Consider the following 17,860-nt stretch of genomic DNA (forward strand, 5'->3'; position numbering starts at 1 on the left):
CTTATCAGTTGAGAAGAATACGCATAATGCTCTATTCAGCTTTAACTGGAGCACTTTAGATATGGTCCATCTTATCCAAATACTGCTGAGCATGGGATTATTAAATAATCTGAAAGACAAATGGAGGATGAAGCCAGGAGGGGAACTGACTTTGTCTTGTAGATGCTCGCATCTGTACCATAACCAGGCGTTGGTAGATACTTCAGCCCTATCAGCGCAGCCAGCACTTTGGAGTTCTCCGCAGGAGGCAGAAAAAGAAAGAAAAGAACCCACCCCGTCCCCTCCCCAAAGCAGCAGGCAATCGCAGCTGTTCTCAAGGAGAAGGTTTGTGTCAGCAGATCTTACACAGCTACGCTCAGAAAGTTTGTGTCAGCAGCCGTAAAAGCTGGCCCGTCAGCATTTCTGTTTTATTCCATACACAAAATGCATATTACTGAACAATTATGCCAAAGGCAGGGAATATTTCTTGATAACACAACTTGGAAGTAGCGTCTTCCTGTGGGAGCAATTCATGTCACGTGCCGCAGAAAGCTGTGTGGGTTCAGATGCAAATCCTTGTTGCTGGTACTTACTGTAAAATTGCCTTGAGAGCCAAGTCATTTGGTGTTACAACTTGGCCATGGTAGTCCTTGGCCTGATCCAAAGTCCTTGGAAATTAGTGCATTCCTGGTAATTCTAACGATCTTCCAAGCATACCCCCAAAAAGCATGTTCATTATGAAGGAAGCTGGGTGATGTTTACATTTTTGGCCTTCAAAGTCTTCAGAGAATACGGAAAAAGCACAGTGAGTTCAGTGTGCTGTTGGGATCTAGCTGTCATAAAAGGCAGGACAGAGAGCTGGGATGACTTCTGAATACAAACCGATTGACTGCTTTAATATATCTTTATTGCTCTATCTCAACCACCATTTAACTGTATTTTGGCTGTCTCCATTAAGAAAGATGTTTTTATTCCTCCTTTGTCAGAGGTCACAGTTCAGAACAAATTTTCTTTTATGTAACTTCGGTGGAGAAACAGAATTGGGTTTTAATTTCACTTTCTATTGAATGAGCCCTGCTTTTCTCTCCTGTGAATAGGCAACAACTTGCTGCACCGTCCCCATCTCTGCTTACTGGCAAGCACAAGTTCTTTCAGAAACAAACAAAAAACCCAAGCAAAAAGTCATGCTTGGAGTAGTTACGGAAGGAGGAGAAAAGGAGCATAAAATCCCCAGACACTCATTGTGGATTTGATCTCTGTCCTTGTACAGGAGCTTGACTAATTAATTGCATGAAGCTCCAGGTCTGATTTCCAAAACTAATACAGACGTGTTTGGATATGGGGACTCTGGTGATCCAAATCAGCGTGGAAATTGCTGTGAGGCTGAGATCCACCTTGCCTACTTGTCGGTTGTTACCAATCTGCTGCTGGTGGTTACCACTGCCAGCCACTCCGCTGGCACAGCAGATTTTACAAGGCACGCTCTTTTGCTTTCTCTCTTTTGCTTTCTCTCTTTTGCTTTCTCTCTTTTGCTGTTGCTCTCTTGCTCTCTCTTTTGCTTTCTCTCCTTTGCTTCTCTCTTTTGTCTTTTCTCTCTTTTGCTTTCTCTCTTTTGCTTTCTCTCTTTTGCTTTCTCTCTTTTGCTTTCTCTCTTTTGCTTTCTCTCTTTTGCTTTCTCTCTTTTGCTTTCTCTCTTTTGCTTTCTCTCTTTTGCTTTCTCTCTTTTGCTTTCTCTCTTTTGCTTTCTCTCTTTTGCTTTCTCTCTTTTGCTTTCTCTCTTTTGCTTTCTCTCTTTTGCTTTCTCTCTTTTGCTTTCTCTCTTTTGCTTTCTCTCTTCTTTTGCACCTGAAACCAGGAGACTCTCAGAACGGAGAGAAAAAATCAATCATGGACACAGTATTTTCTGTTTTTTCCATGGACCTTCTAGTAATATGGTATTCAGTCAAAACAAAGACATGAATTTTATCCATGTCAGAAACGGTCTGGCATACTTTAAAGCCTGGTGGCTATTCTCTAGCTTAATGTATTTTTACCTTTTTTTTTTATATAGGTTTATTTCTTTCCAACAAACATGAACTATTTTTTTTCCCTTCATGAGTCTGAGAGTGTTTCCGTTCATTTCAACGGGAAGTGTGCGGGACCTCTCACCCTGTCTTTTACAGGGCAGCGCTGATCTCTTCATGTGGGTTTTGGAGGGAGGTATGTGGATGTTACAGCCTTGTCTAACCAGAGAAGCCAAGCCTTTGTGCTTGCAGTTCATTCCAGAACATCTTTTGCAGCATTACTTATCCATAAATGCCAACCTGTTGGGGTGGTACACGGGGACATTATACTCTTGTGGCAGTTGTTCTGGGGAAGGGCGTGACATTGCTTTTTCCGAGGTTAATAACAGAACAACAGATTTTGCTGTGTTGTTTTTATGAGAGAAAGACCCAATTATTAATTTTTAGCCATATATGCAGGCACAGTCCTGTTCACCTCACAAAATGAAAACGAATGCCCTGAGGACTAACTGCAGATGTTTGTCTATAAGCTGAAGCATAATTCTTTAGGATATCATGCCATCTTGAATACCTGCCCTCCACCTAGGGACTGAGTTGATAGTCATGTCCAGCGTTCATCTGTTTCCCCAAAACCTCCTCTAGAGTAGTGCCTCAGTACTTCTGATGTGCAGGATCTCATGTAGGTTCAGAGTCCTGCGCTGCCTGAGTATGTTGATAGGTACCTCAGTATTTTCATTACCTTCCTCATCTGTCTTCATACCTTCCTGCAAGTTACCTAGAAGGTAAGACGTCTTCTCCGTTGGTTAATGGTATCCATGAAGTAGGTGAAACTGGAGGAGAGAAGCTCCTGAGAGTTTGTCATCCTGTAATCTTTCAACAATTCAAATAATTTTAGTGACTCACAGAAAGATAACAAGACCCAACTGCTTCTCTTTGACTTTGAGAATCTGATGGCAAAACCCAGCAAATTAGGCCTGAAAGGGCTGAAGAACCCCTCTAGTTGCCTAGGAGGGAGGAAAGGATCGGTTGATTCACTTGAAAAGCAGTCACAGTTTCCTCTCTGTCCAGCCAACATTAGTGTCTTCAAAAACACTTTTTCCTGATACAGAGCTTAAACTGATTATTTTTTTTTTCAGCTTTAGCCTTTTACACTATTACAACTAATCCCAGTGGAAATATTTCTCTCCCTTTCATTATTTTTTTCTGTGAATATTTATATAGTTATCTAGCTGTTTCCTTTAATTCTTCTCCCTTTAGGCCAAATAAATCTAGTTCTTGTCATCTTACTTTCAAAGTTGTATTTTTAAATAATAAAGCAGTGTTAAATATAGTTGAAAGCAGACAACATAATGCATCTGAGATTTCACAATAATTTAGGCTTTTGGAGACAATAGTGTCCATTTTACTAAGACCAGTAATCCAATATTATGAATTAGTCCCTTGTCAGAAGTTTTTGAACATTTGAAATAATAACTGGCTTTAAAAAATAATTTACAACTGGCACGTAAAAGCCCGTTGACAGACTTTATGTAAATTCTCCATCCTGTTTTAATACTAATTACAATGAGAACTTGAATGTTTAAACACTGAATTAATTTTCCTTTTGCTTGTTAAAACACTATGAAATAGCTCGGAAACTCTTGTGACATCTGACATGGGACTTCATGGTTCCTGATGGAAAGTGTTGCATGTTTCCTCACATCCTGCTCTGGCAATGTTAATGCTATTCATTCTTTAGCAAGTGGGACTGGGAAGAAGTCCAGGTTTATCTGTCTCTTCCTGGGGGAACTGGGAGATCCAGGAGATTATGGGATTCAGAGACTCTTAACTTCTAAAGCATTTGTTGGAATTGCTAGTAACTGAAAAGTTTAATGTACTAAATATATTTGCAAAGCCTCTTACTTACAATTTGTATACCAAATGGTATCCTGTGGAGGAAGCTTTTTAGTGGGCACTCTCTCCTGGAAAAGTCATGTAGAAGTTAACAAAGATGTAATGACTAGAATTTGACAGAAATTAGCTCTTAGCTCAATAACACATCACTGCCGGTTTGATTTGTTCACTATAATTTTTACGGACAATGTTGCTAAGTCATTATCTGGTAGTATATATAGATCTTCTGTTTAGATTCGTAGATACTCTGTTGAAATGAAAAGTGGCAATGATGAGGATTGGAGGTTTATCACTGCTTCCTCTCTAAGATCTTGACTACCCCTGGTTAAAACTTCTGAGTGCGCCTCAAAGCAGAGTTACTGAGATGACTGCACCAAGACTAAAAATATTCTAAAGATGGATCTTTTTAATGGTTTGACCAATAATTTGAGCTTTGCAAACTCATGCCTTTGGCTCCAAATGCTGGATATTTTAAAGCAGGTTCATAATGAGTGATGGAAATTTACCTTTTCCAGGTGACACCCTAGACACATTGCCAATATACCTAGTTTAAATTTACTAAGCAAGTAAGCAATAAAATAAAGTCTACAGAGGTATATGAAACTGGGGTTGCTTGGATTTACTGCCACTAGATACACGATGAGTATGATTAAGAGGCACTTTATGCTGACTTTCTAATAACTCTCTGCTAAAATATGTATTTCAGGCAGTTCTGTCAGCTTTATTGTTACTTTTTAATTTTGGTCTAAAGATTTTTATCAGATGCGATTGTTCCCTTTGGGGATTATAGGATGCATAAATTTCTCAAGATGAGAGAGTTTCTGTGATTCATTTTTCTTGAGCTCTGTTGGTTAAGATGAAATTCCTTACCAGTGTCTGTAGTGTTGTTTTTTACTCTGAATTCTTTTCTTAAGTCTTCAGTTTGATTTAATATTACTTACAGCATAGAAAGAAGTTTCCTTTTTGTATGAGTGCAGGAGGTCTGTATACTGGTTTGAATAAAGGAAGCCTTATTCTTTTCAATGTTGGAAAGAAATTGGGTTTGAATTCCCATAATTTCATTTGTATTGCAACTGAGTTCAGCCTGTGATTGTGCCGAAAGCTGCTAGAAACTGAAGCCCTCTGTGAAAACCTGCTGCCCTAAAACTAAATGTATATGGGTTTATCTTCATTTTCAAGATGAAAGCGATTTAAACCTTATGTCTTAAATATTAAAACTATGTGCATCTTGCCCATGACATAAATTTGACTTGCTTGTCCAGCATAGGCAACTGCTGCCCGAGGCCTGTCTGGCTTCTTGCTTCTGGTCCAAAAGGGCACTGGTATCTCATGGCTCCAGTGTCACACGGGCCAGCCCGGTGTAGATGTAACTACACTGAGGACTGCCTCTAATGTCTAGAAAGACTTTATATAAGAAAAGAATAGAAGACTAAATTTTGCCATCTCTTGGAAGTAGGTGGATGAAAGCTGGTACAGGTTTTAGTTTAATTTCTTGTAAAATGCTTTGACTTTGCAGTAACAGCCCACAGAAGCAACAAGAATCTATAGGCTCAGTTGAGATCCCCAAGCACAGATGTCCGGTTATTTACTAGATATCCTGCCTGGCCTCCAGCTGCTGCTCCAGAAGTCTGAGTTTCTGTTAAATCCTGTGTCCTACCTGCCAACCTTGTGCGGGTGTTCTGGTGCGACGGTGTCTGTCGTGGGTCAAGCTGAATCAATCTCCAGAGTCCTTTGACTATGTCTGCCTTGGCTTTGCAGGTGGGTCACCCACCCAGCCGTCAGGTAGACACGATTAGGTGTCCGGTGCTAGCCAAGATCTTCTCCTCCTGCTTCCCAGCTACTGCTCCAAAAGGACACCGGTCTCACAAAAGCCTCGTGTCATGTCTGCCAGCCCTGCCTGGACATCTCAGGTACTCCAGAGTGTCTCAGTGGTATTAGACACTGTTTCATCTAGAAGTTGGTGTTAAAACAGAAAGCCCTGCTCTATCTGTTACCAAACAGCCACTGCTATCCTATTGTCCTTTTGGAGAAGAGATTCATAGGGACAAACTGGGTAGCAGCCCGTTCCACCTTCCGGAACGAAGCACCTTCAGGAAACTCCATCTAGTAAGGGACGGGATTAATTTCACCCAACTGTAGTGACCAAACTCATAGCTAGTCTACAGAGGGAGTCTAGATAACCAGCTTAGTGATATAAAAACCTTGAAAGGGTTTTGTGCTGAGGAGGTGCCTGAGATGAGTGAGATGATGGTGCCTGCCTCTTCCTTGTGACTGAAGAGGAAACCTAGATGACTAATTTGAACTGCACCCTCAGAGCGCATGTCTGCATGGTATGCTAAAGAAACCACGATTCGACTGCAAGCGTGCACCGAGGCACAGCCAGGCCTTCTGTCCAGATAGCCCAGGAGCTCAAGCGTCCAGGGTGCTTTGCCGGCTGGCGTGCCCGGCACTGCGCTGCAGCGCGCGTCTGGTGACTGTGAGACAGCAGTGTGGGGAGGAGGTGGAATGGCCCATGCTCCTGGCCACTGGGGAGAGGACTTTGGTCAGGTGGCATAGGTATGGCTTTAAGACGTTGCCGTCGAAGACGTGAAGGTAGCTATGCAGGCGCACCTGGGTCCGAATCCGTGCCTGGGGAATCGGCCGTAGAGGCAGGGCTACAGCCCACTGAACTATCCCCACCCTGTTTCAAAAACACCAGTTAATGAGCTCGATGACTATGTGAAGCCATTTTATGTGAAATTCAATGTGGATTAATTGCTTAAATATTTACCCAGTTTCTCAGGGGGGTTTATGGCACATGCCAAGTTCCATATTTCTGCTGCTACACTACGGTAGTACTTACGCTCATTAGCCTTAAGGTTAATTGGAGCTTTTCTGGAAGGGTTGCACTAAGCCTGCAATATAGACATAGCTCCTTTATAGGGAACTGCTTGTACCTCTTGAGAAATCCTCAGGAGCAAATGAAGACACTCGTTTCCTCTTTGTGGCAGCAGAAGTTCCCTGGGGAAAGTCCCGCGGTGCTGGCCCTGGGCTGTCGGACCAAGCGTACAAGATTGTTGCCTATGAGTACGTCACGAACTTCATAGTTGTATGACAGTCTAAAAGCTGATTACTTTTTTTGTTCTCTTTCTCATCCCCTCATCCTACTATAGATATATATAGATATATATATACACACACATGCATAGACACACAGACATATATATATACACACATATATATATATATATATATATACACGCTGTAATGGGGAACGTGGGTGGCTGTTCTCATAGTTGTATTTTGTAAAGCTAAAACTAGGCTTTTGGTGTTAAAAATGGTGTACGGTGCCCAGAGCGACGGTTCAGCTTTGCCTCCTCTCCCCGTTTGCTCGGTAACCATAGCTACTGCACTTTCCTTAGTGGGAGCAGATTTCTCAGAGATTTCTTCTTGTAGAATTACTGATGTAATTACTTTACAAATACCAGCAGAAAGCTTCTGTAATGGAAGTCCAGTTTCTTCTACTGGCTTCAGCCTGTTTCCTGGCCTAAATGCTCAACCCATGAACAAAACCTACCCCTGGTTTGCTCCATGCTCAGCCCTCCCTTTGCATACCTGTCATGCCTTTACTGGTTTTAGTTGGCAAGAGTATCTGACACCTGTTGCTAATCTAAAGAAAATAACCAGTAGTCCTGGCTTCGGCTGAGTATGTTGATGCTTAGCAATAAATCTTAAAAGATTGATTATCCTGAATTGTTTTCACCAGCTATTGGATGCGCAAGTGTTAAAAAAGTGCATGCCTCTTCATAAAAAGCATGCAAGGATTTCAGGTCTCTTGCAGAAGAGGCAAGCTGGTAGGGGAGAATAAATCATCACAGGCACTGTGGTACTGATGATTTGTATTCTTGTAGCACCTATTCCTTAGTCCTGAACAGCCACAAAATAAAAGGCATTCCCTTGCCCCAAATGATGGATAATCTTGGCATAACAGAAGGAAAATAGCAGATGGATATAGATGCATGGGGGAATACAGTCACCCCGGGTCAGGATGATGCCAGTCTTAGCTTAGCAACTGTCTAAGTTCAGTTGAATTTTTGAGGCTTTATGACTTGTATCTCTCCATTGAAATGATCCAGACATAAACAGGACTGTCATTGTGCTGTCATAAAAGAAAAGGAGGAACATTTTGTAACATTTCTAATAAGTAAGGAAAGGCCTTTTTTTTTTTTTTTTGTGATACCTATTTGCAATGTGGTTCTTGTGTGAATATCTCACTGCTGTAATTGCCACAACCCATCACCAAACCAATGCACTGCCATGAAAGTAAAAACTAAGCAACGATGCTTTTAGCTTTTTTTGTCTTATAGAACACAGTTGTCAAAAACGCTCTGGCTAGGTGAGAAGGGTCCTGCTTGAGACTGATCCCTTAGTGTAGGTGTCTACAGCCTTGCTATTGCTGAATACTCCCATTTCAGTGAATGTAGAGAGCATCAGCTAACTAGCCATCATGTCTCTACTCTGCAATGAGGCAAATCATTTTTAGGCTTCCTGAGCTGTGTTGATTAGGTTGTCATTGACTACAGTAGACCTTGTTGGTTAGATTTCCCACTAACTGTTGTGGAGCTTGGAGACACAGCACAGAAGTAAACAAACACTTAACGTCTAAATTTCCAACCAGAGTCCCATCCTGTGCTGTCTCTTAAATTGTCCGTGCAAACGTGTCTGCCAACTGAGATGTCCTCAGGTGTCCTGCTTGGCCAAGAGATGCTGCTTTTAGGGTGTAAGTCTACCAGAAGCCCTGTGTTATATCTTGCTATACTGGGCATCTCTGATTCCCCTGAACATCGCAGACGTTACCAGACACCTGAGAATCACACCCCCCACGCACACTCCACTGAAGAAGTCTGCCGAGAGCCTGTGAACATGGCGTACATCTTCATTCAGGTAACCTCAAGTGTTGGTATAAGAGCAGCAGCTGAAAGAATGGCTTCACAACTAGCTCTTGCCTAGCATTGGAGGAATGCTCAGCCTAGATATTTGCAGAGTTAACATCACACTAGGGACAAAGAATTCGATATGGGAGTGGCAGAAAGCCGATTTTCACTAGCTGGGCCAAGTAGGCAGAGATCCTACACAGCATGTTCTCAGTTAAATTCTTTAGGTTACCGTGGGATTTACCACAATACCTTGACAATGCTGTATTCTTGTTTTGAGTGCCTCGTCACGCGTGTCGCATCAGCTGAACGCTGTCTTTGCACTTTGTACCCGGTGACTCAGCTCTGCGGGGAGTGGGTACAGCAGGAGGTACCCATCCGGGGACAGCGGTGTGGGCGCTTCTGTAGCCTGTGCTGGTGTCAGCCTGGGTGCAAACCTTCTACCTTGGCAAGCAAACCCACCTGCAGGTGGAGGAGCAGGGTCAGCTCTGCTGCCAGACTCTGTGGTCCGCGCCCTCCGGGCAGGACTCCGGTGCCGACGTCCGCTTCAGGTGGTGTAGGGCAATAGCGTTGCGCTGGCCGGGCGACGGCGTCCCACACGCTTTTGCTGACGCCTGGTAGGAACCTGAGGTAAACCCTGGGGCCAAGAAACCAAGTGATCCATCCCTGAGTCCTGCACCTTCTGCTTGCAGCCCACCAAAGCGAAGGCACGCCATTTTCTCGTCGTTACCCATCTCGTTCAGCCTCCCGCGCTCTCTGTGTTCCATTTTCACATCCCTCGGTTGCGTTTTGTCTTAATTTAGAGCTAGTTTTGCAGGTGAAGAGCGCCGCTGTACTGCCGTGCGCTATATGACTTTCGCAGCAGTGCTTACATGAACCGAGATCTCAAGTGATTTACTCAAGGTCGGGGACGTAGCTTGGTATGGCTTTGTACAGGAGCATGGCGCAGTAAGTCCTTGATTGGAACCAGTGGATGTTAGTTTAACGCAAGCAATAAGAGGCTCATTTACAAGTAGAACGGGAGTGATGCTGCTGTTATGAAAGGTAGGCATAAGGAAGGATGTAACTTTTTGTTCCCAGCTGAAGCTGTATGATTTTCTCTAAATTGTTATATCATTTAACTTTGCTATCTGTCTCCATTCCTGGAGGAAGTAAATGCTTTCAATAGAAGAATTCTTGGTTATTTTAGTTTACACCTCCTTTGCAAATGAATGGGAAGGGTTAGAGAATGAAGAAGCAGTATTACATCAATGTGTGAGACTGTGTTACACACAGAGATACCCACAGAGGACCAGAATTGTCTGTGTTATTTTGTTGCCTTGCAGAGAAGCTGTAAGTGTATTATTGCCTGATTTTATTTGAGTGAAAGTAGGAATACTTTTGAACAAAGATCGCAAGGATTGGTTTTAAATTTCTTGTTTTAAAAAACATTAGCTATCAAGAGATGTATTGAATTGTGTCCCTTTAGTTTTGTATATAGTGTGCAAAAATGAATGTGTTGTGGTTCCTTGCAGAACATTATGTTTAGCCTTTCTGGTGTTTTTACGCTACCTCAGCAAATCAGCGCCACAAAGTTTGAATTTTATAGGTGTAGAGTTAAAGTCGTTCTACAGATATTTTTTCCTTAATACACCTATTTTACAGAGCAAACAACTAGTGAGATATCCTTGTTCCAATATACTTCAAAAGGGTTGTTTTGTTGATTTTTTTTTTAAAGTAAAAGATATTTTGATCCTTTGGTAGCAGCTTTGGTAGAATTTAACTCAGTGTAGCCTTCTCAGAAAAACTCAGTTTCAACCACATACTCAGATTAAACGGTGAAGGGTTGAAACAGTTTACTAGTCTTAAAAAGAAGTAACTATGGAAACATCCCAAATCTTTTTTTTTTTTTTAAACGGAATTATTAAGAAACAAAGTATGCAAAGCATGTCATTTTTTCTTCCTGAGAATCAAAGTGTCCATTTGTTTACAGGAAGGATAGAGAGTTTTGTAACTTCCCTGAAAGTATGCAAATACATTGCATGAGGAAGACCTTAAAGCTTGTGAAGCAATGAAGGCGCTCGTAGATAATGTCTTAGGAAGCAATTCTTGTAATGGTCACTTGGAGCATTAGCTCCAAGGTGTAGTGGTCTGGCTGGGATGGAGTTAACTTAATTCATAACAGCCCACGTGGTGCTGTGTTTTGGATTTGCAGCTAAAGCAGTGTTGGTAATTATACACCAATGGGCCATTGATGAGCAGTGCTTGCACAGCATCAAGGATTTGTCTTTTTCCCACTCTGTCCCCCAGCGAGTAAGCTGGGGGTGCACAAGTGGCTGGGAGGGGACACAGCCAGGACAGCTGACACAAACTGCCCAGAGGGATGTTCCACACCGTACAGCATCATGCTCGGCAAGAAGAACTGAGGTAGAGGAAGAAGAAGGGACGGGGGTGGCTTCCTACGCGGGCGGTGTTCAGAGACTGGCTGGGCATCGGTCTGCCCATGGCAGGTGGTGGAGACTTCCTTTGGGTTCACTTGGTTTTTTTCTTTTTCCTTTACCTATTAAACTGTCTTTATCTCAAGCCACAGATTGTCTCAGTTTTGTTCTTCCTGTTTTCTCCCTCCGTCCCACTGGAGTAGGGGAATGAGCAAGCAGGTATGTGGGTGCTTGGCTGCTGGCCAGGGTCAACCCACCACAGTCCTTTTTGGCACCCGACGTAGGGCTCGAGGGGTTCAAGATAATGACAGATTTGATCGGAGTGTGCTAGACTGAGTTTACAGCTGTTACGGGTATTTAGCTGTTACTTGGCAGGCTGGTAACAGCTGTTGCTGGTCCCGATGATGCCATATTTGCTCCCTTACCTCCCTTATCTGCTCCCTTACTTGCTCCCTTTCTGTACATTGAATTCTAGGGCTTGTTAACGGCTTCTTTCAGTTTTTGCTGTTTTCCGTGTTGTTTATCACTTTTTTTTTTCCTTGCCTGGGAAACCTATGATAAAAGCACTGGCCTTGAGCCCAGTCTGGTATTTGGCCCTTGCATCCCTGCCCTCCCAATCTCTGGAGACCCATTTTATGGAGACAGCAGCAGTTACACCTTCCTCTGGGAGCTGCTTTGTGGGGAGAGTGAAGAACAGCAGTTTCCCCTTCTCCTTTGGGGTAGAGTTTCCAGCATTATCGCAATGACCGCTCAGTTTCTTGAACATCCCTATGCTATCGGAGCTCTCATATGCACGTGGGCTGTGAACCTGATTTTGCCTTCTCGTAACGGTAGCCAGCTGGCAGGGGATGTGACCCGGAGTCTGCCCTGAGGCAGCCGATTCCTGGGTGGCAAGGTGTGTGGGAGAACTTGGCCAGTGTACTGGGCAGGCTGGGATGGAGTTAACTTTCTTCATAGCGGTGCTGTGTTTTGGGTCTGTGGCTAAAACAGTGTTGCTGACTCACCAAAAACCTACAGCACCGGGTATTTCCAGGCAGTCTCCGATCCGAGTACTGCTCCAGGTCTGCCTTTTCCAAAGGGTTTTGATCCAAAATCAATAGAAATTCAGGACTGTCTTTAAGCTGATTTCAGTATGTTTCAGGCCATCTTGGTAGAGCCCTGGTTAGTGGTGTTTCTCATCAGCTTCTTGTACCATCTACTAATTAAAAGATTTAACCTAAAGTATTTTCTTTTGTATTGGGACTGGTAGAGATAACAATACTTTATTATCAGGTGTGCAATATTACTTCTCATTGGGGTAACTGGTGCACTCAGCTAGGTCAGTAGTGCTGGAAATGGTCTTTGTGCTTTGTTTTGCAGTTTCTATTGTTCTTTTGCAGCCATGTTAACTAGTAGGTAATAATTTCATGGTTAGTTTACTACAGTTCATGCTTGGATGAAGTCCTGAAGCTGTACTGCTATAAAAAAAAAAATCCCATGGGTAGCTGTATTTTGAATTTACTAGCCATCTCAGACAGATATACTAACTCTGTAGGCCCGGAAGAGTAATCGGTAATCAGCAGGTGTTTTGCATCCTCAGTTAATTCACTACCTCATGCCTTGTGCAGGACTTGTTTCTGCCTTTGTTTAATGGATGTTTCCTTTGTTTAAATACTGGATTTCGGAAAACTAGCCTACAGTCCATTTGGTGGTTATTTGTTTCATTCACTTTTGACTATGCTAACTTAGCTATCTCATCTTCCTAAACTCCTCCAATGGTTAATGGAGCAAGGGACTCTTCCAGGGCCCTATTCACTTTATGTTACCTTAGCGGGTAGTGCAAACAAACGGCAAACCTGAAGAGCAAAACAGTCAGTGCTGACACCCACACTATAAAAATGTTAGGGTCTTTTTTTTTTTTCCCAGAATAGTCCTAATCTGGTCCCATGAACTGAATGCCCATTGCATCTGGAGCATATTCGGTATACTCTTGGACTTCATCTTTTGGTTTACTTGATCTAAAAAAAATAAAGTTCATGTTCTCTGAGACTGCGTGAATGAATAATGTGAACCAAAGCCCACTAGGTGGAAGGCTTGGGAACTTAGCTTTAAAAGCTCTCTTGTGATCCAGACTAAAACCACTAATATAGATGCAGGCTTAAAGCACCAAAGTCCGATTAGAGTTCCGAATCTCTTGCTACGGCAGTCTCCCTCTTTCTTCATTCCCCATAGAGCAAGTCTGTGGAGACTCGCCAGCTGCTTCCTTGCAGCGAAGTTGGGTGCTGAGAGTTGCGCTGTGACTTCTGTGCGACACCACTGCAGCGCGGAGCTGCCGTCCTGGCAGGACCAAGCTTTGCAGGAGTCCTCTAAACCCGCTGAGTTTGTCAGTCCTGCACCAGATGGCCAAGCAGAACAAGCTTAGCCTGGTATATTAAAACGTGTCTACGTAGTGAAGATGGATCTTTTCTTGGGTAACTTTAGGTATCTTCAGTGTAGATGTCTACATGTAGGTAAGTCAGTTGTTCTCCCTTTATAAAGAAGACAAAGAAAGAGGCACTTCATCAGGCCTAGTTTAAATGTCTGTGTTAGGATTAAATGACTGATGACCCAAAAGTCCCAGTTTTTCTCCACTGACCATAAGGGGACTCTGAGCAATGATTTAGAGACACGCTGTAGATGTCCAAAGCTGCATAAGAAGCCCACTCCTCCTTTCTGTGTCTGAGCCAGACTTCAGAGATGTACTTGAGGATTCCTCTTGAGCGTTGGGGGGGGGTTTGTCAGATTGAATTACTTGTCTCATTTTCTGTTATTTTCAGACCCAGTGTGCTAATGATGGCTTCTTTCACAAGTTTTATTCAGTTCCCGGTGTTTTCTGCCTGGCCCAAATTGTCTCACAAAACTATCAACCATCACAACTTTTCACCCCATGATCTGAGCTCCAATCCCGTTTAATCTCAGGACCACATACAGAAATAGTGATGCTGGAACAATGTTTAATTTATATCTTGGTGGATGGTTGACGGCATTGATAGCCTGCAGCATATTAACATACTGAATTATCAAGGCCCTTAAAGGAATAATGAATGCTGCTTACACCGACTTTCTGCCAAAAACATTCCTTTGTAATGTAAATGAAAGAACACACCAAAGCAGTTACAAGTTAGATACATGTCCCACCACTGTGTCTGCTCAAACCGGTGGTGCTGAAAAGGGCTGTTGCTTTTCTATCTTTTTAGCCTTAACATCATGCTTACACTACCACGGATGCTTTATTTTTCGCTCTGGCAGGCCCTCAGACCTGTCAAGTATTTTCCTGCTTAAGGAGAGCTATGAGTGGTGTTAGAGGGTGACAAATTTCATAGAAATGTTATGCAAAAATTAATCTTTGTTTTCATGTGGAGCAGAACAGGGAGATGATCATTGCATTCTAGAAACTGCAAACACCTGCATGAGGGTGAACTGCTTGTGTCAGAGTTTCAGCGAGCTCTGTTAAAAAACATCCAGAATATTCAGTATTGTTACCCATGCATGGCTGGCAATCTTTATTTTGTTTTCATCCTGATTCCTTTGAAGAATTCATTTAATGAGCACAAACATGCATCATGGTTTTTTTTCTCCTGCATTCCTTGCAATCTTAACATTATCTCCTGATCTTAACTTGTAGCTCCCACTACAAAGAAACACCACCACAAAGCACCGCAAGCCAGGAAATGCTGTTGCTTTAATGTTCTTAAGAAAAAACAATTGGGTTTTGTCCTTTTTAACATCAATTTCGAGAATAAAAATTGCCTCTGGTTTGTTAGCCATACGTTTCTGTTGTAGGATGAGTATAGAGATTTTTTTAGGTTATGACAATGATGAAGCAAGTATACTGTTTAGTTGCTCTTATCTTCTTGGTAAGGGTCCTCCTGTCCTCTCAATAAGCCACAATTACTGAGCAAGGAAGCTGCTCCTTGCTTCCCATCCCTGGCCTGGATCAGTCCTTTTCTTTTTTGGCTGTCCTCAGCTCTGCCTGCTGAGTCTGGATTTGGCTGTGCTCTTTTGCCTGTGTCCTGGTTTGTGGTTTGCTTTGTAATGACCTTTGTTTGACAATGTATTTTAACAGCTTTATGCACTGTTAATTCTGATTTTATCTGTAATTATGGTGACAATGTGGGGTTTTTTTTAGTTTTGCTTTTAGTGTTTTTTAGCAACGTCATTGATTAACATGTGTAATTTATGCTCACTTGTTCATCCCCAAATCCTGAAATTTCCCAGCTCACCTAGTTGTTTTTGGGGTTGTTTTTTTTTTGACAAATTGACTCCTCCCAAATCCAGCTGCAAGCAAACTCCTGGATATGATGTACTGATGGAAGACAAAGCACTCATTGTATTTTAGCACATTACCACCAATATTTTGCTGACCCACTTTGCCACGTGCAAAAGGAGGGTGATGTGCTTATTCACTTGTCTCTTTATTCAGGACAGAAGTGAGCCCACTTGGATGCCACTGGTTCATTCAGCCTGGTCAAACACCGATGTGAAAGAATAGAGATGTCTTTCCTGAGCACATCAAAGGCTGCCTGCACTCCAGCTGCCAGGTGGCTTCACGCTGTAACACGGCATATTACAAAATGAAACAGGCTAATTTTGGAATATTGCACATGCTCACTGTGTTCAGATAATTTTGGTCACTGCATCAGATTCCTAAAGTGAACATTTGTTACCATTATTTGTTAATGCATAACTCAGATTCTCCATCTCAGAAAAAGATCTTCCCTACACCTTGTTAGCTCTCCAGTGTCACTAGAAGCAGAATTTCATCTCTTTAAACTTACCATCTCGCATGCTCTATTGAGATGGCAAGTACACTTAATGTATTGGTGGCACCGCAGAGATAAAGGGGGAGAGGCTTTTACAGGCTCTGTTAGTAAACAGGTTTTCTTCAGAACAGAAGAACACAATAGCATTGTGATGAGGCTGTCCTGTGGTGATCTAAGGAAGTGTGTGATAGGGAATATTACAGGGGCAAGAGGTGAGATTAAAAAAAATCACTCCTTTCACTCCAGAGTCTGTGTGCACCAACTGCTTACGGTCTCTGAAGCTCACATATGTGAAGGATAACATGATTCAGTCCCATCTCAAATCAGGTTCGTGTCACAAACTGTGGGCCATTTCTCGCTCCTCATCACTCCAAAGTAGTTGAATTCTTCAACTGTGCGGTCTTCTCCGTCCAGCCTGCCCACCCTGCAGTCACCCAGAAGGTGGCAGGCATGGGGAAGGGTCACTCTGAGGTGCCATCAAAGGGTAACGGGCAGGGCTGATGCAGAAGACAACTCTGCCCCAGTGCGGCTGGGGAGCTGGACCTGTGTTTTAATGCTGTGCTGAACAGTTTAACTAAGCGAACTAGCCCAAATAGTTGTAAAAATCGCTGGACCTGTGATAAGTAAATCAAAGCCAGTATTGTTGGTGGTTTCTGTTTCTGGTTGCATTTGTTTGCTTGCTTTTATATCTCAGTCTAAGCGTGTTTGCCTTAATCACAAGCTAAAAGCCCTCTGGAACATGAGTGACCTAATTAAAAATGGCTTCCCTGATGAACTTCTTCCTCAGTTTATGTATTTAGATAGATTTTCTACAGGTGACATACAAAGCATGATATGGGAAAGGATGAAAAGTAGGTGGTGGTAGAGTCACTGCCTGCAATTGTCCCACGTGTTATTTGGCCTTGTACCAGCCTCTGACTGGAACTAACTGCTGAGGGGTTTGTCAGAGATCAATGATTTTAGGCATTTTCACATTATGCTTGATGAAATGTATGAAACCCACAATTGTCCAGCCAAAAGCAAACTACGGAACTGCACAAATGCATATAATTTAACATGGACTTTTTTTAATGGTAGGGATCCTATGAGTCCCATGAGTAACATCAGTCTTGATGTCAATTAGATCTTTGAAATAGCTATGCTGTACCATCCCGACTACGTAAATTCAGAGAGTCACATGCAAAAACTCATTTAAGAAAGGACAAGCAGAGTCTGTGGTCTTGATATAATGGTTTACTGGCAGTATCTTTTACAGGGACAGCATGAGCTCCTAGTCTAGTCAAATTGAAGTATTACTGCTTGTGCAGTTCTCTTCTAGCTGGCAGAGGTGGGCCAAATTTGCGATGGCTGTGTGTTGGTACTGCTGGGCTGCACTCCCAGGGGATGCCCCAGCTTTACGTCACCTTTAATTCAGGCCCTTTAACACGAGCAGAGCAGAACAGGATTCATTATTGTCTCCTCGTTATAGATGGGGAAGGGGCTCTGCACAACTTCTGCTGTGTTTAGGTGAGGAAATAAAGCACAGTACAATGACATCAGGGTTGTATGATGCTATGATCTCCTTATACCCTTTCATATTCTCTGTTGGTCATAGAGCCAAAGACTGGCTTTTCATTCAAAGACCAAGGAGGAGGCAATTTTCTCATTAGTCTCCTTATCTTTGTGATCTTATGCATAAGAAATTCAATAGGATGTGGCAGGAAGGTTAAAGCCCTGTCTCTTCTCCTAAAGAGATTTGAACTCTGAGTTCTATGTACCTGGCAACAGATACTCTGAAAGAAGGGTCTTCTCAGTCTCTCACTGGCGGTGTATTACGTGGTACGACCTGATTACAGATATTCCTCATGCCGGGGAAAGGGACGCTCACCACCAGT

The 17,860-nt window shown here is 42.8% G+C and overlaps 1 protein-coding gene and 2 long non-coding RNA genes across 3 annotated transcripts in view; all 3 read left to right on the top strand.

Annotated features, from left to right (window-relative positions):
* OGFRL1 (opioid growth factor receptor like 1) overlaps nt 1–17,860 on the top strand; it is a 91,018-nt gene that overhangs the window by 50,416 nt on the left and 22,742 nt on the right. The window lies entirely within an intron of this gene.
* The window catches only part of LOC115351676, a 54,820-nt gene that overhangs the window by 31,845 nt on the left and 5,115 nt on the right, over nt 1–17,860 (top strand). Inside the window, exon 4 of the long non-coding RNA XR_003926866.2 lies at nt 188–324. This is a non-coding gene — a long non-coding RNA (uncharacterized LOC115351676). The remainder of the gene's footprint in view (nt 1–187; nt 325–17,860) is intronic.
* On the top strand, nt 11,026–17,778 carry LOC121233820. Its single transcript, XR_005934024.1, has 3 exons — nt 11,026–11,162; nt 14,512–14,517; nt 17,769–17,778. It is a non-coding gene; the product is annotated as an uncharacterized LOC121233820 (long non-coding RNA).

The sequence above is a fragment of the Aquila chrysaetos genome, chromosome 2, assembly GCF_900496995.4.
Source record: "Aquila chrysaetos chrysaetos chromosome 2, bAquChr1.4, whole genome shotgun sequence".
Classification (NCBI taxonomy): domain Eukaryota; kingdom Metazoa; phylum Chordata; class Aves; order Accipitriformes; family Accipitridae; genus Aquila; species Aquila chrysaetos.